General features: G+C 43.0%; 1 protein-coding gene across 3 annotated transcripts in view; it reads left to right on the top strand.

The window, feature by feature from the left end:
- ESRRG (estrogen related receptor gamma) overlaps positions 1–24686 on the top strand; it is a 768405-nt gene that overhangs the window by 18702 nt on the left and 725017 nt on the right. The window contains exon 1 of one of the 3 annotated variants that reach the window (XM_075595602.1): positions 12748–12898. The exons of the other annotated variants lie outside the window; for them this stretch is intronic. The gene's annotated coding sequence lies outside the window, so the exon portion shown is untranslated. Of the gene's footprint in view, positions 1–12747; positions 12899–24686 lie in introns of those variants that run through there. 3 annotated transcript variants of the gene reach the window in all.

The following is a 24686-nucleotide window of genomic DNA, read 5'->3' on the forward strand; positions in this document are numbered from 1 at the left end:
CGGGAAAGCGCGGGGCCTCTGTAACATCCGCCCCCCCCCAGAAAATCTTGTGCCCCCCACTTTGCGCACCCCTGATGTAGATGACCAAATATGGCCATATAGCCTCTCCCTCATGATCTAGAGACCCAAATTATCTACTGTATATCATCTAGTAGGAGGGAATTACAGTACAGCCCTGCATGTTACCTTCAGCACTGTGGGGACACTGCTCCAGACGGGGAGACTGCTTCGCAGCTCCTCCGAAATGTGAGTCAGTATTCTCTCCCAAAAGCATTAACGCTGCTGGGTCTTATTCAGAGGCATGGAACCCCGCAGAGTTAATCTTCCTGGATCGCTTACTATCCTGGGGGGCCCGAAAGCTGTAGCCGCAGTGCAACCGCACCGGCACAGTAAAAATCGAAGCATCGAGGACAATAAGGCTGCGTCCATAGTGGTTCCGACATAATGTATGATTGTAAGAGAGGTTAAAATTACACCAAGCCAGGTGCTAATCTAAGACCATCATATTTTAAGAACAGATGCTAATGACTGTAACACCTAGCTCTAAATGATCTCCTAATGTCAGAAACCGTGATAACGCATTGCTAAAATTTTAATGCCACCACTATTTTTGTGATTATGTCTAAACTCTAAATTGTGCCCCTTCTGTACTGGAAGACACCTCACAGCCTATTCAAATGAATGGGCCATAACGGGTCTTACTAAGCCATGTTGGAAGGTGTCTTAAAGAATAGTAATGCTTAATACATGTGGTCCATCATATTTTTCCCTTCTATTTTTTTTCCATTCCTACTACCTTATGTTTATAATACTTAACAGTAGAAAAAGTAGGCTCAGAAGCGCTATTCTTATTACAAATTGTAATGCTGTTGTGATAACTGGGTTTTTGTCTCACTACCGTCTAGCTCAAAGATATACAATACTAAAATATCCTTGAACAGTCCATGGAATAAGGATGTCTTGTTGGAACCATTGTTTCCTTAAACGGTTTGTTGATCTGTATGCTGATTGTGTGTGGGTACTGAGGAAGGGTAACCTTACTGGTGATATTTCTTCACCAACAGCCTTAGCTACAGTGAGTTATCTGTGGGTTCTGAATGGAAATTAGAGGGCATAGGTCAAGTGTAAGTCTCCAGAGAAATGTCTTGTCACAAGTTTATTATTATTTATTTTTTTAGAATGAGTTGCCTTGTTTAAAAATCACTTTCCAGAGATGAAATGCTCTACTTTGCATTATTCAAAGGCTGCCTTTGTGACAAAGTGATTCATGGCTATCAACATACATCTCCAGGCATCTTGTTTGGCTTTACCTTTGCCCGTTTGTTGCATCTTTTATTTGCACTGGGCATGGAACGTGAAGAAGAAGTTAGCAGCTTAATGTTGTTCCAGGGAGACATCTCATTGCTATTACTGGAGTCGGGAAGGAATTTATTTTTCCATCTGAGACATCATTGGATAATGTTTCACTGGGGTGTTTTGTTTGCCTTCCTCTGGAGCAAAATATTGTAAATACAAATATAGGATAAGTTTCTGTCATCTAAATTTAACAGAAGTTGAACTTGATGGACATTCTATTTCTTTTACTTCTGCTACTAAGTAACTATGTAAATCTCTGGTTGCTTATTATCCATAGGCTTAGTTTGGGACCATTGAAAGCATGCTGATACACCTTGTGACAGTAAGGGGTTAACCAGGCTATACAATAAAGGTTAAGCCCATCTGGTTACCCCTGAGAACCGTGGGTCTCTGGCAGCTACATAGCACCATAAGCCAGGGGCCAGGTATTATCATATGTAAAAGTTAAAGTGTCCCCTTCTTTCCACTTTTCATGTTCCCTTTTTCCTAGACTCATGAAACTTTCTATATGTAAGTTTTAGGTGGGATATTTGGGTAAAAATGCAATTGTTTTGTTTGCAGGAGTTCGGGGGCCAAAGATACCGTAGTCCTCTAATTTTCCCCGGCATGCAGGCATGATTTGCCGGTACTCAGGTTGAATTACAACCTCACTGGGGCTGCCCAATGTCCCCCACACTCCTGGTTTTCGAGCCCAGATATCCCCGTCCTGTTTCCCTTACAGCAATGGGTCTCCCCAAGTTAACATATGTACTAAAGTATGTTTTATTATAGTTGTGTATTTACTATAAATGTCTTCAGTCAGCCCGGACATCCATATACAGTAGGTGCCGGAAGTCTGGATAGACATCGGAGTTCAAAGAGGAGACAGGATGTTGATAGGTGTCGGGGTGTTAAGTGGACAGGGGGGAGTACTGGATCCAGAGAACAGAGACCCCCTGTGGGGAGGACTCTCTGGTCTGACACACAGTGGAGCCTGCCCAGTAGGTGGCAATGGGTTGACTGGGGGAAGCGACAGAATGTTGGCGCGTTACCCATTGGTCAATTCATATGTCCCGCCCATGGGGCATCCCGAGCCGACTTGGCACACCCCCTCCTCTGACGTCAGCCAAGAGACAAGTCCCTGTTTCTATTGGCTAATGGGATAGGGTTCTCATGCTCTGATTGGTCGCTCCTCCTACCTCCAGGCTAAGGAGAGCTTAGCGAAGTGTGTGGAAGGAGGAAGCCAACTCAGACAACCAGACCATCTAGTGCAGCGGTGCGCAAACTGGGGGACGCGCCCCCAGGGGGGGCGGGAAAATTTCTAGGGGGGGGGGACACGTAGGCGGTTACAGAAGCCCTGCTCTCTTCCCCACGCCATTTAAATTAAATGCTGGAGGAGGCGTGAGGCCTCTCTAACTCACCTGCTCTCTGTCGGGTCTTCAGTGATGCGTCGCCATAGCAATGTGGCTTCAAATTACGCCGCGGGGTCATGTGACGTCACGCGTCAAATAACAAGGTGGGGTCCTGTGACGTGACATCACATGACCCACAACGTAATTTGACGCCGAGTTATTGGAGAGGGGGGGCAAAAACGCTGCGTCCCTCAGACCGGGGGGCACAGCTCAAGAAGTTTGCGCACCCCTGATCTAGTGACTTGTGTTGATGAAGCTAGGGCGGGCTTTTCAAAGTTGCTCTGTCACGAATAGCAGAGCAACTGGCTTCATTTTGAATCTAGGAAAGTCTGCCCTGTAGAGACTAAGTCAGACGTCAGGACCAAGTTCTAAAAATTGAACGTAGCGTTCGCAGCTAGAATCTTTAGCCTAAAAGAGGACCAGGAAGCCCAGGTGTATATCCCGGTCAGGGTAAGCCTTCCGAAGCAGTCGACCTGCACCTATTTGAGCCCAGATTTCGCCCCCAGAGCCCCAGTAAGTGTTTTTTTATCTGTATTTTGTGTCGTTCTTTGTGTTTTACGCGGGTTTACCCGAATAAACTACATTTTGTTATTACTACCTTTTTTTGTCTAGTGAATGATCCCGGTAGACATATAAAGAAGTGTTTAAAGTCCTGGTATCCTGTGACACACCTTCTGTCCTGTTTTATCATCAAAACTTGTATCACTCAACTCTTGTCTTCAATCTTTCCCCAGTACATCAAGTCTTCCACTCAGAAATCAGACTAAGAGCAGCCCCTAGCTCATGGGGAAAGGGTAGGAGGTTCTGTAGAAGACAGATCTTGTCTGTAACCTCAATATAATACTTTACTTTAATTTACCATACAGGGTCTCCATAATCCTTGAACTTTACACAGAACCAAGCTATGAACAGGGTTCCCTAGATGAGATATTTCCTGTCAAAATTGGTTAATTTCTTCTGTGATAAATCAAAACCACGCTGGAAGAAAAAAAAATCACATTAATCAGATGTCACAGTTTAGAACAGTGTATGAACTCAATAAATGTGCTGGCAGAATCTATTCTCTCAATGTTTATTCATTCAAAAGCATTATCAATGCTCTCTGCATTATAAGGTATGATGCCATATTGTAGGAACATTTAAACAATAACCCAGACTACCTCTGGCATAACAGGTGTCAGTTTGATTCACAGATGCCTTTGTTTTATTTTTTTCTTGAGAAGTATAACACTCCATTAACCTACAGCCCTAACATGGCCCAAATCCAACATGCAAACTGCAATTTATGAAAACCGTGGAATTCAGTCTTCTTCAATTACCATTATTCACACATCGTTATTTTGTTCTAGTTATTCACCTGTACTGTAGGTTTTTTGCGTTTTTTCTTCTGGGGTGATTTCCCCAGATTTGTGAAATACGCATAACCCTTTTACTTCTATTATATTTATAATCCAAGCTTAAACTGAAACACAAAACATCGTACAATTATCAGGCAAAATTAATTCCTGCCCAGCAAAGTTCACAATGTAATGCTCTGTGTTTGACACATGTAGACACAGCGGTTTGCCCATGGCCATAGGAATCTCATACTAAGATTTGAACCTTTACAGTTCCAGAGGGGTGGGGTCTCCAGACCCCCTCCTGGAGAGATCACATGATGCAACTGATGCCTGGATCCCGAGTACAAGAGTGGAGGGGTCTCAGATTGGGCTGGCCACTCAATCAGCCTTATCACCCTCCAAAAAACTAGCAAGAGCTGTGACGTTTTTGGGCACAGTAGGGGTTAAAGCAGCATTCCCCCCTAACAAACCTCTCCATTTTTTTTTTTACAGGATTGGACCCTGGGGGTCTTCCATGGACCTGCTGGTTACTGAGATAGTTATTGGTGAAGTTACTGGTATTAATTCCTGGTTTTGAAGTGGATTTAAATGGCCATCCAATAGGAAACCTCAATCAATGATGTTTTGGCTTCCTATTGACCGGGGATTTGGCAGCCATTTTGTTTGCCTGGAGAGAGATCTAAACATATTAACTTCACTGGTATGTATCTCAGGAACCAGGGGATCCCCGGAGCTGAAAATAGCACAATTCAGCCCTTCCTTTTGTCCTGTTACAAATGGGTAAAAAATGAGCAGCCGCAATTGCTGCTTTAATTGAGAGGCACCTGTTAAATGTTTACATCATTACGGTTAGGCCTCTCCTCATACTTTCCTTGTATCTTCTGTATTCACAAATTTTATATACAGACAGGCCCATGGACTATAGGGAATGAACTCATGACAGCAGTGACATCACCTTGAAGCGTGTTTAGGGGTTACGTTTTATTAAGAGGTATATGAGGAGCTGGGATTGGCTAGATGTTTATGGGTGGGTTTTTTGTTATTTGAAAGGCGACCTACAGGCTGCAAGTTCAGCCATTTTAGAGAGCATGAGGTTAGAAGTTGGAGGTCCTTACGCAGAAATTAGAACCCTTCTGTTTTCAGGTAGTTTCCCCATTACTTAATGTTATAATGTTTAGGTGTGCTAGTTCCAGGAGGGATCAGGAACATCCTGGTGTTCCTGGGGAACATCTCAACTGGGGAGTTAGAGCGGTTGTTAGGTAGGATTAGGGAGCAGACCCTTCAGAATAGTGGCGCATGGTTAAGAGCAAAGTTTTCAGGCTTAGATGGACCCCAAGAGAGTGATAGGGTGGTAGGTGATGGGAATGTTTGTGCAGCAGAGGTCCCAGTTATGGTATTGGAGAGTCCAATGCTGGTCCCTAAGAGGGCTAAAAGATCTAAGCCCCCAGAGAGGCTGACCCCTATATCCAATGCGGTGACCCAGCAGAGGCGGCTGTCTGCACGGGCTGGGTTGGGGTCTGCAGGTGCTTCCGGGGAGGCAGAGAGAGTGAGCGAGAAGAGGGTGACAACAGAGGGGAGTGGAAGGGCTTCAACGGGCCGGCCCTGTGGAGTGGGAGGACGTTGTCAGCAGCATGAGGCATGGCCATCCAGAGATAGGCTGCGGGAGTGCGACAGCTTCATGACCACATGGTCTAGCAGAGCAGAGGGAGATGCAGCCTGTCACGGTAAGGGCGTAGCAGCAGCTGAGAGTGAGGAGGAGGATCTTTTCAATGACAGATCTGGAGCATCAGTTGGGTCAGCAAGAGGCAGTGGGACTGCAGCTGCGAGCAGAAAAGACGACTGGAGGGGTATGGCCCTGCCAGTGTATGAATAGATAATATCAGTGAGGAGAAGTTAGAGGCTGGTTTGCAGGATACAGTAATGAGAGGAGTCAGGTGATGTGGTTCAGCAAGAGTCAAAGAGGGTCAGGGAATGGCAAAAAATGGCGTAACTGGAGCCCTACTTGTGTACTGTTGGCCTCTGGGAATGCCTTTGTCGCCTGAAGTAAAGTAGGAGATTGGGAAGGCTGAGTATGTGACTATTTTGTCATTTGTGCCCTTGAATATTGACATGCAAAGGGTGGATAGGATAGGGATTTTAGGGCTGGAGCCACAGATAAAAATAAAAAATAGCAGTTGGCAAGGACATTTGGTGATTGGTTGCAGGGTTTTGCGGTTTTGGCTAGAGTGATTGGTGAAAAGGCAATTCAACCGTGTTCGGCACTGTTTTGTTTTATGGACATGATCTGGGGTGCGTATAAAGTTTACAGTGGTTTTGCTTGTTGGAAATATTACGAGCAGGTTAGGAAGAATGTCACCCTTTTGGGGGTAGATAGCACTTCTGGACAGGGAGTGGTGGAAGGTCTGATAGTGAGACGTTAATATTTTTTGCTACGTAATACATTTGCTATTTTTCTAAGCCCAGTGGATAGTGCCATCTGATGTTTTTCATCTTTGGTGTCAAGCAGGAAACCAGCTCTGGTGAAATGGTCGGGCAAGCGTGCATATTTTGGGCAGCAAGGCAGGCAGAAGGAAAGTTGCATGGTGGGAATCTTGAGTTTGGAGTGCTCAAGGTAACGTGGTATGGAGTTAGGGGTTTAGTTAGACCTGCCTGCTGCCTGAGATAAAAAAAATTAGTTTAACAGAGAGAATGATTTGGGCCAATTCAAAATAGTTAATTAACATCATTAAGTACGATTTTTGTTGGCATGTTTAATGATCTTTGTTTAGTCATCGGAAATGATTTTTTTGGAGGGATGCGAGGAGTTGCATGGCTGTTGAACATACTGTAGTAAGAGTAAAGGGAACGCTGTGGTTTCTAAATTTTTGAGGAAGGTGGGTGGTTTAGTCGTCAGGCACAAAGAGTTGGAAGGGGATAATAAGGATTTGTAGAGGAAAAATGGGGTTCATTTAAGGCCTGCAGGATGTTATTGAGAAGGCGCTGTCTCTTGGGGAGGCACGAAGCCCATTTTAGGGGTAAAATGGTCTCGCTAGTGGTGGGATGCCTATGCCAGCTAAAGTTGAGGGGAAGTTTTTGGGCCCCAATTTGGGCATGGCACGGTAGTAGCAATGTTGATAACTTTGCAACTTGGACTTGCGCTAGTCTTTGGCTATTATGGTGTTACATGCATTGGGCCAGTTGCTGCCATGATGTTGATGGTTAAGATGTTCTGTTAATGTTCAGTGTCAAGTTGGATTATGTATGTTTCAATAAAATGCTGTGGACATTTTACATCCAAATCAGTTTCAGTTGTCCCACCCAAATCCCAATAAAACACTAAAGAAGCAGAGTAAATGAAGGAATCTGAAAGTCAAGGCAGGCCCATGGACTGCAGCAGGGGTGCCTAACACACTGCAGGGTGTCGTTACTGCAGTCATGAGCCTGTAGTCCAGGGGTGCCCAACTCCAGTCCTCAATGGCCACCAACAGGCCAGGTTTTCAATATATCCCTACTTCAGCACAGGTGGCTCAATTAGTGGCTCAGAATGACTGCAGTGACGACACCCTGCAGTGTGTTAGGAGTTACATTTTATGAAGAGGAGATTTGAAGTTAGGAAGGAGGCGGGAGGGACGAGCAAGATGTAAGGGACTAGACAGAATAGATAGGGATGGGGAAATAGCTAAGGGTCTTTGAGGTGGAGTGTTGGGAATTGGTAGTTTGGCAAGCAGGTTGGAAACATATTAAATACAGATAAAACTAGTAAACTTCTGGAGATTCATTCCAATTGGAGTAGAAAGGCAGGAGCAGATAAGATAACAATAGCACAGTCTGGTAAGAAACTTAAGTGGATGCTTGCAAATGCAAGAAGCCTGACAGATAAAATGTGGAGCTTGAATTAATAGCTAGAATGGAGCAATATGATGATATAGACATTATTGAAACATGCTGGGTTGAAACTTATGACTGACCAGTTAATTTAAAGAGTTATTACCTTTTTCGGAGGGATCGAGCAAATAGAAGAGATGGTGGAGTATGTTTATATGTTAAACTAGATTTAAATCCTATTCAATTATATTCCTATCAAATCCCGCATCTCACACTCAATTCTCCTCCTCACTTTTAAAGCTTTACACTCTTCTGCCCCTCCTTACATCTCAGCCCTAATTTCTCGCTATGCACATCCCGACTCTTGCATTCCGCTCAAGGATGTCTTCTTTCTACCCCCTTTGTATCTAAAGCCCTCTCCCACCTTAAACCTTTCTCACTGCCCCACACCTCTGAAATGCCCTTCCCCCAATACCCGACTAGCACCCTAGAAGCATACTAGTATGAGTAGCTCCGTGGATAATACTATACACCTGATACATATAGCTTGGCCCCTGCAGATGCACTTACCATAATGCCCTCCTACTGTCTCTGTATGTTCTTCCTACTTACCAATTTGTTTGTAAGCTCTTCAGAGCAGGGACTCCTCTTCCTAAATGTTTATTTTTATGTCTGAAGCACTTATTCCCATGACCTGTTATTTGTATTATTTGTTATTTATATGATTGTCAAATGTATTACTACTGTTAAGCGCTATGTATATTAATAGCGCTATATAAATAAAGACATACAGTACATACATACATTATAAGACAATGTAGAGACTTTTTGGATATAAATTAGCGGTGGAGCTAAAAGTACAAAGAAAATGTTTGTAGGGATATGCTATACACCACTAAATATCTGTGAGATTCAGGAAGTCAAAATACTTTTGCAAATGGAGAAAGCAGCAAAACTAGGTCATGTTTTCATAATGGGTGATTTTAATTATCCAGACATAAACTGGAGCAATGAGGTTAGCATTACAGCTAAAGGAAACTGGTTTTTGGATATGCTAAAAGACAATTACATTACCCAAATGATTGAGGAACCAAGCAGGAAAGTGCATTACTGGATTTTGTTATCAAACAATGTAGAAGTAATAACAAATATTAAAGTCAGGGAACATATTGGAAACAGTGATTATAACACGACCTACAGATTCCCAAGGTTGTTGAGCCAGGGGAGGTCTCCGAGGTTGCCTCCCCTCCCTCTCTAATTCTTCCTCCTCTCTCTTTCCCTTTCTTTCTCGCCCCCTCGCACTCTCTCTCCCACCAGTTCAATCTCCCTCCCCTCTTTTACTCTCCCCCTTTCTCTCACTTCTTCCCCTCTTCTTTCTTACTCTTCCCCCCTCTCTCTCTCTTCCTCCCTCTCCCTTCTCTCTCACTCTACCCCATCTCTCTCTCTGTTAGGGGGAGACTCCTGGAGCGGGTAGGACATCGGTGGTCAGAACAGCGGGGAGCAGGAACGGATTGTTTGGGTCACAAGCAGGGTTTGTGGCAGGCAGCAAGCAGGATCATCATGGTCATGGGCAGGGTCGGCAACAGGAAGGCAGGAGCAGGGCAGGGGAGCAGGAACTAAGACTAGGTAGCAGAGACTTAGACTAGGGAGCAGGAACAGGACTGTGACTTGCAAGCAGGAAACAGACTGGGGCAATCTAGTTCAATAGCAAGGGCCTTTAATATGAACAGGGCTCAAAACAGGAACATAAACAGATTAGGGCAGAGGGAGTTTGGACACAAAACAAAGGCAAGGGAGGAACAGGAAACTATAAGGACAGAGGACAGGAGCAACAAGGAGATAGACAGACAGAGGAGCCCCAGAGCCGACCGAAAATAGCAGCACACCCGGTGGACAGGGAAAGGAACTGGGAGAGAGGGAGATCTAGGAAAATATATATCAGGGCTTTTTCCTGAAACTCTCACTCTCCCCCGTGATACCGTAAGTTTGGCCAGGCTTAGTGGTTTGGACCGCCAGTTGGGCTCCCCTACGTCGCCGGGCCCAGGATAGGTGTCCCCGCTCTCCACTACCCCCCCCCCCTGTCGGCAGCCCTGACCATAACATACTGTCATTTGAAATACATTCTAAAAAAAAACAGATTATACGGTTTCAACAACGACTTTACATTTTAGAAATGCAGATTAGTACACTTGTCAGTCTATAGCCTTGGGTAATAAATATAAAAGAAACCAATCTAAACCAATGTGGCTAAATAAACAGGTAGGGGATGAAATGGAAAGAAGAGGCAAGCTTTTAGATTCTTCAAGTCAGAAGGGACGGAGCAGCATATTACAATTATAAGGAATGTAACAAAAGTTGCAAAAGGGCAATCAGATTAGCAGAAATTGAAAATGAAACCGGAATTGTAGGAGAAAGTAAGATCAACCCTGAAAAGTTATTTAAAGTACCTTAATAGCAAAATGATTAGAAAATAAAATATAGAACTCTTTCAGTGTGAGATGGGCAAGCAGATTATTAGGGATAAGGAAAATTCAGTGGTATTAAATAAAATATTTGCCTCTGTATTGACCAGGGAGGAAGCAATTGCAAAAATATTGCAACAGGAGGAGGCCACAACCTTTATATTAACAAAGAATTGGTTAACTAAGGAACAAGTGCATAGGCGGCTTGATAAAATTAAAGTAAATAAGGCACCTGGCCCTGATGCATACATCCAAGAGTTCTTAAGGAGCTAAATTCAGTAATAGCCAAACCTTTATAATTAATATTCAAGGACTCCATTTGCACAGGCTCAGTACCAGATTGGTGTAAAGCAATGTAAAGTGTTTAAAAGGGAGCTACTGTAGATCCCAACCGGGGAATTACAGACCAGTAAGCTTGACATCAATAGTGGGGAAGCTAATTGAAGGTTTAGTACAGGATAATAATCAGGTACACATCATGGATAACAAAATGATTAGTAATAGTCGGCATGGATTTATGAAGGATAGATGATGCCAAACTAACCTTATTTGTTTCTTTCAGGATGTAAGTAGGAATTTAGACCAGGTAATGCAGTTGATGTTGTCTACTTAGATTTTGCAAAGGCTTTTGATACAGTGCCAAACGAGGTTAGTGTACAAAATAAAGGAAATTGGTATAAATATTTGCACCTAGATTTAAAACTGGTTGAAGGATAGACAAGAGAGTTGTCATAAATGGAACCTTTTCAGGTTGGACTAAAGTTGTAAGTAGGTTACCTCAAGGATCGGTACTGGGACCCTGTTATTCTAACTTTTTTTTATGACCTTGAGGTTGGCATAGAGGTCTCCATCTTTGCTGATGATACTGAGGCCCGCATACATCAAACTCTGCTAAAATGGAGTTAATATCTTACCCGGTAAAAAAAACAACACCAAAAAAACACATCTTATCAATTTAAAAATGGTATTCATCAACATTGTGGTAATAACTTACCGGGTGCAATATTTTACCCAAAATCATGATGCAGGAATTACCGCGACCATTAATACTGCTTTCATTACCGCATCGCGATCGCCTTCATAATATTTATATCCTAGGCTTCTGTGGTAGACATAACATTAACCTCTTTGATGCCTATGGTTACCAAGCTATACCACAGGTATAATACAATAAATAAAAAATAAAAAAACTACATACTCCGCTTTGCTACCTTTTTGCGGCTAGTAAAACATTGTGGAGAAATATATTATTTAAAAAGAGGGAAGCTTCCTGTCTAATACTTCATTGTGTCTGATTTGAAAATGTTGTTTAGTTGATAAATTAATATCCTGAAAATGCTTTTATTTCATGTCTAGAGAAAACCTGCACTAGCAGCATGGATTTTTGCATTAAGCAAAAAGATCAAAGTTCTGTTAAAGCGGCAATCCAAGCGGACATTTTTTTTTACATAGGATTGAAGCAGGGGGTCTCCAGAGCTGAATTCCCATTAATTTCAGCATCGGGGACACCCTGCGTACAGAGATATTTGCCTTCATAGGGGGTGCTTCTAGCTGCTCCGGTTCATTAGAAGGGAACACACAATGACCGCTTTTCAAAGCTGCCACACCCTGCGGGCCAATAGGAAGCCGTGACATCATCTGGTGTGACGTACGTGACGTACAGTACTGTAATAGCTTTAAAAAGCAGAGGGATACCGCATCCCCTACGAAGGTACGTATCTCTGGAACCAGGTGGTCTCTGGAGCTGAAATTATAATGGGGTTCAGCTTTGGAGACCCCCTGCTTTAGTCCTATGTTAAAAAAAAACCCGCTACAAAATGTGCCCACTTGGATTGCTTTTTTAAGATGAATTAATAGTGCCCCTTGAAATATTATTAGTTTATTGTATCACCTATATCACCTACGACTGACTCAGTTGACAACAGCTTTTGCTTTACAAGTTCCGGATCCATTGCAGAATACATGCAGTGATTTTGAAGGATTAAACAGCATTGTAACCCAGCAGTCGATGACCTTAGTTGGTGCTTTAACAGTCTCTGCAAGCTAACAAGATCGGTTACTAAATTGCAAAGAAAACGATATCTGCTTTTCTAAGGACAACAGTCATTGGAAAATGTATTACACAGGTGCAAAGCATTGTTAACACAACTATTCTTACTCATCCGGACATGTGAACCTGCTTACTTGAATTGTGTGAAGCTGTCAAAGGTTGCTTTGCTCCCTAACGCCTGGCACTAACTCTATTGAAATGTGATGCCATTGGTTTTCAGTAAAGGTTTCTTTCTGCAGGGCTGCAAACAGAGATCAGCTGCTACTGTGTATACACTACTAGGGAGCAAATCAACCAGCTCATTGAGCAAGCTTTTAACCCTGAGATTTTTTCCAAGATCTCCTCATCATCAGGAAGTTTCCATTATCTCTGCAGACTTAGTATGGTGGTTCTGTAATCAGATCAGAGCTAGGATTGCTGCTGTGTGGTAGAAAGGCTTCCTTAGGACAATTTGTCCTTGAAACTGCACCAAACTCTTGGAAGATCCCAGAACGTGTAAGTATATTTGATTTAGGCAACAATGGCTCAGTACAATGCTGCAGTCACCTATTCCAACGAATCTGATTAGCAGAGGGGTGGGGGTGCATGTGGGGGTTTCAGATGTTACATTATGTTCATTTTGCATTCTTTTTTTTTTTGGAGACAAAATCAATGTTTGATCCTGATCCAGTGACTTTGCAGCACATGGGTTTCTTATATATTTGATGTAACTATTTTCTGCTCTCACTTGGCTTTCTTTGTAGCTCAGGGGACAATTACTGTCACCATCAAAATACTACATGTCAAAGTTTTCTAATCTTCTCAGGCGTAATGGTTGTTTGCGGGATCCAATTTTTAAAATAAACGAGTTGTATGTTTAAAAAACATAAATAACCAAGCCAACACCATTACTTTTTCTCTTCTCGCTTAGTCAGTGTTTGGACCCTTAATTTAGTAGTAAAGAAAATTGCATTGTTTTTTTTTGTTGTTAATTGAATTTCACCTGATGGTGTCGATTTGGTGTTTTAGTGTCTTGTGCGTGTCCATTTACGTTACTTTGCTGAGATTGCAGGCTGGTTTTAAGCACTATTTGTATTCCATACACACACGGATAAATAAATGCACAGGACAAAGGAAAGGCTTAATAGGGGATAGCTTTATTACCCTTGAAATGTTTAAGAAGCACAACACGAATGGATGTCAAAGACACACCAGCTAACACCCTGGCCAGATCAGTACCTGTCCACTTGTGCAAGTTCTGGACCAGCAATACATTCGTAGTGCTCCCTTTCTATACATTTTTTAAGATGAAGCAATACTTATAAGATTAATTTCTCCCAGGTTACTGTGATTGATAGCTGGATTGTGGTTTCTTAAGAGCTTTTCCACCCCCTCCCCTGAAAACCACAGACAAGCTGCATTCCATTTAACTAGTGAATGTAAAAACTGGTAACCATGGATTCAGCCACCACTAACTGCCGAACGCAATGACTTGTTGTAAACAATACAAATGAGTCGGGATAGCAGAAGCAACCAAACATGAAATGATTTTAATAGGAATTACGGTAAAGGTCACGTGACACAGTATCTGATTGTGTTCTGCATTAAAGGGAAAGGGTCTCTATTTTCGGACGTCCAATCTGTACTTTGCTGATCCACAACTGACGGCGTATTGATTTTACGTAAATTGCTTTAAATTGTTGTATATTGTTGTTTTCATGGTAAATAAAAATGTAACTCACGTGTTATTCTAAATATAATTTCTTTAAGCAAGCGTTTCGGTCTTCTGCGGGTAATTTGTCATTTTATTTATTTGCCACTGATTAACCCTGTTATATTTTTGTATGCTGCATGGACATATGAATACTAATTGTTTAGGGAACAGTCTTTTGAACTGTACTGTTTATACTGTACTGTTTATACTGTACTTAGTCGAATAATGTGTTGTTAACACCAACTGCCACATAATCCTTTACATAACAAGCAATACAACTATAAATCACGATGGCACAATGAATCCACAAATCTATAAGCATTTATAAAGGGAGATGGAAACTATAGTTATGCAAAAACAGTCTCACACTGTTTTTGGTTTGGTTTAAATGTGGGAGCGTTTACTACTGGAAAGTGATACAGCTGCTAAGCATAGAGTTCATTAAACCAGGGGTGCGCAAACTGGGGGTGCGCCCCCCGAGATTCTCTGGGGGGGGGGCGTGGGGGTTACGGAGGCCCAGCGCGCTTCCCGAAGGCAATTAAATTAAATGCACGGGGAGCGGTGAAAGCCTCTGTAACTTCACTTACCTTGGCTCAGACGGCTTCTGGCAACACGTCGCCATGGCAACGCGCCATCAAATGATGCCGCGGGGTCATGTGACGCCGCATTGCCATGGCGTTGTGACATCAGAAAGCCAGAGCCAAGGTAAGGAGGGGGGCGCAAGGAGGGGGGAGAGATGGGAGGGGAAAAAGTTTGCACACCCCTGCATTAAACCAGGCCAGCATTAGTATCCCCACTCAGAATAATTATTAATTGCATAGATATCATGATATGAAAATATTATAAATCTATCAAATAAAAAATCGAATCTGGTTAAGTGGTCGACTTAGGTAAGACATTTATTTGTTAGTCAGGCCCAGGAAGATGGTACAAATCTTAGGGGCCAGCCTCCCTGCCCACCACCACCGGCTGTTTCCTATTGGCAAGACTGATCGAGTGGGGTTGGGCGGGGTCCTGGAGCGCTCCGCCTTGCTACTTCCCCCACCTTGCGCCAGAGTAAAAGGCACAGTGCTGACTGATTTGTTGGTCACTGTTGCAACTGGTCACGGTGTGCTCTTGCTGGTTGATTTTAGGTGCCTGGGCGACCAGTTGCTCCGAATTTTTCCATCCCTATGTTAGGCTGAGGCCGGAATCTGACATTTGGCCGCGGCCGTTCTCACCGGGACCAAGTCTCCGCCAAAGTTTAGCCACAAAGGGACCCTCCATCGCTGGATGCTTCGCCAAGGTAAGTTAATTTAAGGGTTAATTTAGCGGTTAGGGTAAGGGGTTAAGTATAAGGGTTTTCGGGTAAGGGGTTGGGTTTTTAGGGTAAGGCATAATGGCTTTTAGGGTAGGGGGTAGCGTTAGTATTAGGGGTTTTTGGGGTAAGGGGTAAGGTTAGGGACTTAACTTGGTGGTGAAGTGGCCAGTAGAGAGTGGTCCCTGTGGCAAGGTGAGTAGCAACTAAATGCCACCAGAGATTTGTGGTGACAAAACGGTTACCTACTTAACAAGTGTATATTATTTTGTAATTTTATTGTTATTGCTTTTTCATTATCATTGTACTGTTCTATGGAATATGTTGGCACATTGAAAATAATGGTTAATTCTGAAAAATGGTAGTTCCGCAGAATCTAATCTGCAGAACTTAATCTACAGACACATTGATAGAAACATCTAGGTTGTTGGTAGATACAGGTACACCTGGCTACAATTTTAAGAAACAAAGCAAGGGATTACAACGTAACCAAAATCCTAAAAGTTAGGAAGTATGTCCCAGCCTGGCTTCTCTAGGGGGCCTGGCTGCCCTGGACAGGAAGTTGAGCCTACCTTCCGGCAATGCCAACAACTCTCTCTCTCCATCTGGGCTTTTGGCAGGGGCCCTCCCCAGGCCCCAGGTAGGCCCATGAGATCCTGTGCCATCCTCTGGGCTCCACCCCCACAGGCCCATACCTACACCCCCTCCTCCAAAGCTCTTACCTACTACTCTCTCCCTCCAAGACCCTTACCTACTCCACCCAAGGCTCATACTTACTCCCCCCCCCAGCCCATATCGTCTCCCCCTCCAGGCCCATACCTACCCCCCCCAGGCCCATACCTGCCTCCACACACCCCATCTGGCCCATACCTACTCCCCCCCCATCCCTATACCTACTCCACCCCCCAGGCCCATAACTCCTCCTCCCTGGCCCATACCTCTATCCGTTAGCTTCTTCTCCTCATAGTTCCTTCTTTCTCTTCCCTATAGCTCATCCTCTCTCCCACCATAGCTCCTTCTCCCTGCTCCCAATAGCTTGTTATCTCCCCCACCATATCTCCTCCTCCCTCCATAGCTTCTTTGCCGCTATAGCTCCTCCCTCTCCATAGCTCATTCTCCTCTATAACTCCTTCCCCAATTTCTCTGCAATTAGTATCTGCATGACAGAGGCATCTAAACATTGGATGAGAGTTCTGTTTTTTTTACAGCCACCATGATCATTATTACTATTAATAACCTTAGCAAAGCTTTGTTTTTACTGTTGAAAACATATGGCAGGAAAAGCTACATCAGAAACCCTTGCCCTGCTTTGTTTTATCTCTACACATTTTAATGAACATATATTTACAGCAAATATTCCGGAAAAACTCTCTATTCACATTCAAAAGCCAATCATATCAATTATGTCAGACTCCACGATCAAAACTTTAATCTACCCATCATCAGTATCAGAGTATTTCTGGAGCATCTTCATTGGATGTACTTAAAGCAGTAATTCCATTATTTAGCTGTAACCTGAACTACAGCTCCTGTGAACGGGATCACTCTAAGGCAGGGGGCGGCCAAATCCAGTCCTCAAGGGCCACCAACAGGTCAGGTTTTACGGATATCTCTGCTTCAGCACAGGTGGCTCAATCCGTGTCTTAGTCGAAGACTGTATATACAGTATGATGCTTTTATTTCTTGGCACCTTTGGTAAATAAAAATGGCCACTTAGGATGCTCCTGTTATCATTCGGTTTTTGGGGGAGGATCTCAAATCGATCAGACAGGCCAGCCCTGATCCAAAGGACAAATGGATTAGTGTGGTGCAAAATAAAGAATTTCGGGGGGTTGCATTAAAAGCGATCAGTCCCATCTTTTTTTTTTCTTTTCCAGGAGCTTTTATGTTTTAAATGTTTTTTGCTTGTCTCCAAAGATTTAAAATCGGCTGTAATTCATGTGCAAACCCCTAAAGGTTACTATTATGTAGCCTTCGAAGACAGCCTGCCTTCTCATTCAGTCCCTCTGTTCCCTGCATCTCACAGCTGGTAACAGAGGGTGGAACTTGGTTATACATACTGCGCTACCGGCCTTTAGGGCTAATTCTCCTGGGAACCTTGAAAATGTACTTGTCCTGTTGTCCTCGCTGGGGCATCTATGTAAGAGGACATTTATGCTGGACACACGGCTAGAACACAGTGGAGATGAGACACAGGGCATCTCTACAGAGTCAGGTTGCCATAAAAACCCAGACAACACAATTAATGTAACAATATAACACGTTCTCTGATTTTGTCAACAAAATATATAAAAACGACTTCAGTGTTTTCAAGGAATGTGTATTAAACTCAAATTTGACCCAGGAGGCACTGGCCTAGTACGTTTATCGTGCTTCAGTTCATTAGTTTATATTTGTGGCTATCAATCCTTGATTTTTGCATCAGTTGTCTTTGCTCTTGATATTACCAGTATGGGAATTTGGTGCTTTTTTGCAGTAACAATAATGTACATTTTCAATTGTATTCTGCAGGGGTTCTCAACCAGTCCACAAGACCTCCCCCAACAGGTCAGGTATTCAAGATATCCCTGCTTCAGCACAGGTTGCTCAGTCAAAGACTGAGCCACTGATTAAGCCACCTGTGTTGAAGCAGGGACTGATTGAGCCACCTGTGCTGATGCAGGAATATCCTTAAAACCTGACCTGTTGGGGTGTCTTGAGGAATGGAGTTGAGAACCCCTGGCATACTGTACATTATATACTACTTGTTGTCATGATGCCTAGCCAGCTCCTGCTCTGCTAAAAGGGTTCTAATTAAATTGCATTCATGTATGTGCACTTCACTGATGGGTACACATTGCCCCAAATTAATATTTAAATATTTCCTTGAACCCTGATCCTATTTTTATGACCTTGAAAATGTACACCTTTCTGAATGAGGTTTTAGGGTCAGACTCATCATGGTTCTTCGTCGCATTTATTGATTGGTATGAAATTAGCAAATATGCACCGATGTGGAAAATGTGTGTTCTTAAATTCACATGGGCTTTGGAGCCTCAAAGCTTCAGAAAAAAATGAGATCTCCTCTTCACGTCTGATCCCAGGATGGGATAGCTGCAAACCAACTTGTCATTTTACGTGATTAAAATGACTTTCTGTGCATTATAAGTATGAATAATATATAATGCGCTTCAATATGGAAAAGAGAAAGCGAGAACGTGTTGTTGGGATAATGATGTACTGCTGCGGCCGAGTTTATTCGAGCATTTGCCCGTTCTCGGCCGCAGCAGTAACCTGGCACGCGCCGGAGGGTGCCGGGCGCGCGCCGAAGCAGCGGAAGAGCGCCCTCCGATCGGGGCGCTCTCCCTCCTGCTGCCGGGTCCGCCGGGTCCCCCGGAACCCCCTGCCGCCGTCCCCCACATCGCGGGACACCAGGGCTCCCTCGGGGAGCCCTGGACGCGCGTGCAGGGGGCGCTGGCACCCGATGACGCGTGACCGCGCATCGGAGATGCGCGGCACGCTGAGGGAGTGCGGCTCGCAAGCCGGGACATTTCCCGGCTTGCGGAATGAGCCGCACTAGGATAAAGTGTGTCGGTAGTGTATTAACCTTTTTACAGATAGTGGGGTTTTAGGAGATATGTGCAGAGGTGGAACTAATGGAGACCGATTTACATGCTTTATTTAACCTGTCCCTTTAAACAGCAGTTTAAGGCAAAATATAACAAAAAGAAACAAACACCTACTCCACTTTGGAGACTAAATAAACAGTACGTGCCCTAACTGCCTTTGGCTGGCTGGGTAGGCCAGTTCCCAGTCCAAAACATGTAACAAATTATCAGGGAACAATATATATATGAAATTCTTATCGGACTGCTGGTCCGGTATCTCCGCTTTCTCCAGGTATACTTCAGATGCAGGCATTGCAATCCTGCTGCTCCCAGGAAGTTTGTTGTCAGCATACAGCCCTGGTGCGTGCTCAAGACTCTCTCCTCAGTCTTTGTTCTCCTTTGTCAGCACAGTTTTATGCTATGGCGTGTCCCTAAGCAGTTTCCCACAGGAGGCTTTTCTAGAGCTCTGATTAGCCAGGTGGAGCCTGGTTAACTGACTGACTGCAATTAACCAGCTCCATGCTGGATTCCTTGCACAATTTAGAGGCAGTCTTATTTACACAGGGATAATAACAGGGGTTATGTACAAACAGGGGTTTATGTACAAAAGTTATAGGGGTTATGTACAAAAGTTAAAGGGGTGCAATTCTGGGGCAAAAGAATTGCACCTGTTGGTATCAAATGATTTTCTTTGGCACTTCATGGCATATGTATGGAAGCAAAAGTTGATCCTTTCTGGGGGAAAGCAATTGTACAACTGTAGCTCTCCCCCCCCCCCTTTGGGAAGTACTACTAGTTAATGTGAGGGGTTAACAGCCATACAGGGTCAAACAAGTGAGCCCCTACTGGGTAACGCCCTCTCTTGCCTGGTATTGGGTGACTTTACAGAAACTTGGCCACACCCACTTTCTGCCTAGTAATTAGAATGTCATCGATGGGGTATATATGCTTGGGAGAATGTTCTGGAAGTCATGTTCCTGGGAGTCAGGAGTGGCGGAGCCTCACTGTAGATATGTGTATAGGTAAGAGAGTTATATTTGACCTGTCACTGGTTATTGTTTTACAGTCGGAAAGTACCCCACTAAGATAGCACCCATGAAAATTCGACCCTTAGGAAGACGGTGCGTATATGCACAAGGAATCCTTTGCATTCCTAGAGGTCCTGAAGATAGGGAACAGAGACCATAGTAGGATTGGCCCATACAGGCAGTCTGTAGCTAAACCAGACTCGGCGTGCTCAGAAGTGGCAGTCAGAGCACGGAGCTGGGATAAGAATCCCAGAGGGATGTATGTGAGTCGGAGCCCAGAAGGGGGCCCGACTGGAATGGGTCAGCATGGACGTTACCACAAAAATGAACAGGTCCATGGTAATAGTCTCATACTGTACAAGCTATAGTGCCTCCCTATATAGACACAAGGATAGTAACTAGGGAAGATGTACATAAAATAAGAGTGTACTAACATGCGAAGAGAGACCAAACACAGATGTCCAAATAAATATTGCTGTTTGTACTATAAAAGTTCCTGGCGACCATTATTTTCCATCATTGCTTCATCTACACCCAGCCTGCACAAATCCAGCACCCTGGAAGGAATGTGAGAGACCGAGCACAGCCATGTAAAGAGACACTTGATGTATACGCCCTAGGAGCCGGGCAATGAGGTTTACACGATTCATCAATGAAACAAATCATATTCCTTTCAAATCTCTTTTTTGCTTTGATACGTTACTGTATAGTGTTTGTTATTTTGCCCCAAAATGGTGCCACTTTTTCTTTGGTACATATGACCCATTCATTGCAGTTATGTTTGCCCCACAATTGCATAAATGTTACCTCGGTACATAGATCATAATGTATTGTTCTAATACTTTATTGTAAAATGTTTGTTCTTAATATAATATCTGATCTTCATATTTGGAAAGTGCAAATTCCTCTTCTCTGTTTTTGTGCCCTCAAATTAGGGGCATTTGTCATATTCTACCTTTTATTATATTAAAACAGATCTTTTTTTTTTTTTCTATAAAATGATTTTTCTTGTGCTTGGTGCTGCTAGATCTTTTCCTTCAATACTTTTTCAGTACTGTATACTGGATATCGATATCAATAAGCACATTGACTTGGTTCTCTTGATTAAAGGTAAAGTGCATGATATGTTTCACTGTTCTATGCAAGCAAACGTGCCGGTTTCATTTCACAAACTACTAAGGATAGTTCGAAAGGCCAAACTTTGCCAATTTCTGTGTTTCTTTGGGTGTATGAGTCAAACCCTGGAATACATTTTCAAATCTCAGTGAAATATGAGCCAAAAGTTAAAAAAAAAAAAAAAAGTTAATTTTAAATAAACTGGACAAACTATGCACAATATTTATAAAATATATACTTTATGTTGTTTTAACTAAGTCAAACTTTTGGGTTTGCGAACAGAAAATTCGTAAACTTATGCACAGGTGTTCAAAATGCGAATTTTTTTTGTCTAAAAGTAAAAAAATAAAAAAACAACTGCATATTTTGAGTATTTTCTATAATTTTTTAGAAATAAAAAAAACCACCAGTGTCTACTCTTACAAACTACTGTACTGTGTGATTTACAGACTAGCATTACGTGTCAAAACTAAAGTGAAGAGTAAAGTAATCTATAACAAACACACGAAGTACTAACTACCGTAACTCTTCACTCTTGTGCTTTCTTATACAGTGATTATTTTGTAGTATACTGTAAGTTATTTTAGGGAGAGGCATTGGCATTGGGTGTAACTGAACCATAATTAACTGCTCTTGCGAACCATAATTAGGACCATAACTCAACTCATTCTGCTTTATAATTACATTCTATAATCATGACTAAAATCATGGAAATTAATTGTGGATTTTATTGGGGATATAATTAGGAAGCAGAAGGGGTCCTGCTTATGGTTCGTAGGAGCACTTAATTATGGATCAGTGATGCAGTGCTAACCCAGTGAAAGATGGTAATGTAAAAACGTACTGTACCACCGCGTGGTCAGCTGTCAAGTTACCTTCTTTTTGGTGAAGTTGGAGGCAGTAAATGAGTTGCGCTGGTGCCTGGCATTATTTAAGTACTGTGAAAGTGGATGGGAAACACTGTATATTATATTACTACATTTTGCATTTGCTGTTTTTTTTTTTTTATATCTACATGTTGCTGTTTAGGTCCATACGAAGTCACCCATTCAGTGATATGTTTTGTGTGTGTAAAGTATATGTGTGTGTGTGTGTGTGTGTGTGTGTGTGTGTGTGTGTGTGTGTGTGTGTGTGTATGTATATATATATATATATATATACAGTACATGGTCTCCCTTTAGATTGGTTATTAATACATTTGTAAGAAAAAGAATGCAGAATTGCAGCAACTTTTTAAAGTCAAATGTTACTTTGACTCATAAATGTCATAATGTAGTTACTTTCCACATACATCGGACACATTTTTGTAAGTATTTTTCTTACCTCAACCTGAGTGCCCCCCCCGGAATTAATTGGTGGTTCCCCAACATCCAGAAACCCATTCAGGAGCAGAGAGTCTGGGTTTAACCAGAAGTCTACTGGGGATACAATATGGCCGCCAGGGTCAGGGCACGCTTTAGTTGCCTCTATGACATTGCAGCTTTCTATTGATGACTCCGACTGCCATGTTTGTAACCCACTGCCATATTTGTATATTTTTTTTTTGTTTCAAACCCGGCACAAAAAAGTCCAAATATTTCCAGAACCTGGGGTTCCATCAGGGGACCGCCAATAACCTCCATGGGACCCCCGGATCAGGTAAAGAAGATCCCAGGCAGGATTGCTGCTTTAAAAGTAAATGGCACGGTTTCAGTATATTTGTTGGCTACAAATCACATGTACTTTTTTTTCTCTTCATTATAAATTACACGTTGTTAATATTGGGACATGCTCACAAGCGTTTTAATCGTCGCATACTTTTTCTTCATATTACTGATAGATAAGCAAGATTCAACACCAATGGGTGATATGTATTGAGGCAATTTAATTTAAATCAAGGAAAATAACCTGATGTTACTTAAATAGGTAATGGACATTATTTTCCATGAGTTTAATGGGTATTCAAAAAGATAATTATCTGCAAAAAGGAAGACCATTAGTTATCTCATTAGACTAGGCTTAACGCCATGTTAAATTAGGACTATCTTGTGTTATTTTAACATGACTCCCGTTACGTCTGGTTTACCTAAAGGTGACGAGAGAGAGCTCACACCTGTAGCTTATCATAGTCTTGGACACACTCCTGGCTTCCTTTTAAAAGCCAACCACTTTCAGGTGTGAGCAGTAGAGCTCTAAAGCATACAGTGACAGTGGAGCTATTCCGCAGCTGAGATACAGTAGTTCAATGCTAGAGCTGCTGCCCTGAGGAGCAGAAGTTGTGGGTTATGAGCCTGCTGCGTCTGTCACTATTACCTCCTTCATTACAAGGTGCCTTAGGGCTGTCCCCGCTGGCTACAGCAACGCCCGCTGTGGCGCACGCTGCAGGGACGGGAGCCCTCCCCTCAATGGCGCCGGGCCCACTGCGAGGGGGGGCCGCAGCGCTGTGGCGCGAGTTGCTCCTGCTCTCAATAGAATTGAGAGCAGGACGCGCTAAGCCACGCCCCCGGCGGTTCAGCCAATGAGGGCGAACCTGCCGGGTGACGTCATGGCCGCGCCCCCGTCACTCCCCCGCCACGCCTCCCTGGTCTTTTGGTCTGCAGCTCCCAGCAGACCGGGGAATCGGCTGCACGCGCCGCCAGTCTCACGGGCGCGCGTGCAGCGGAGGTACTGGGGCCTCAGCCTTAGGCTTGTCAGTATAGGTTTAATGAAATTCTTATAGGTGTTGTGGGGTATGAGTCATGCTAATAGAATATGCAAAGTATATTTAATATCTGCCAGCTATGCTCCTTTCTCAGTTGCCTGAATAGCCTTTAGTGCATATGCAATGTTAGGGGGAACGTTTGGATATCATTAGCACTTATGATGGGAAACAATATGACCATATATTATTTAAGGTGTATCAAAATACTTGGGTCCAATGTTGCCCTCTCTGTACCAACTAGCGGTGTCAGTAGTTCAGGTTGGGTGCACATATTGTATTCAGATGTATAACATTTTTGCATCCCTGTGCTTCATTATTTTCTCATTTTATTTCCAAGAAAAAGTCCACCAGATTAGGACAAACTGATTTTCAACATCCAGAAATGCCCCACCTTCCAAGCTTTCAAGAAATACACCTTTTCTGTGAAGCATTTGGTACTTGCCTCAATTGCTATCTATATTGACCCGTGTGGCAAAACCCTAGGGTATTTGGCACGCTAAAAAAAAACATTCATTCATTGATTAATATTGTCTTCTACTTAGCACAGAATGTCTGCTTATTGCAGAGCATTATTATCTCACGAAAAATAATCCCTTTATAGGCAATACATTACAAATGAAATACATAAACAATTCTGTGCAATATTAAATAATGTTATTAACCACTTCAGGAACACAGGGCCCTATTAAACCCTTCCAATGAGCACCCAGTTGGCCCCTAATGGTGCTAAATACTGTAGAACTAATCCACAAAAATTACTAATCATCTGCACTACAATTGGCCCTACAATCCGTATGGATCCTCTGTTGCTTGAAGGTGAGACAGTTATCTATTTTAATTTCTCCAATCTTCTTTTTAGTTTTCATTATTCTTTTCTTCTTT

The sequence above is a fragment of the Ascaphus truei genome, chromosome 4 (assembly GCF_040206685.1).
Source record: "Ascaphus truei isolate aAscTru1 chromosome 4, aAscTru1.hap1, whole genome shotgun sequence".
NCBI classification, from domain to species: domain Eukaryota; kingdom Metazoa; phylum Chordata; class Amphibia; order Anura; family Ascaphidae; genus Ascaphus; species Ascaphus truei.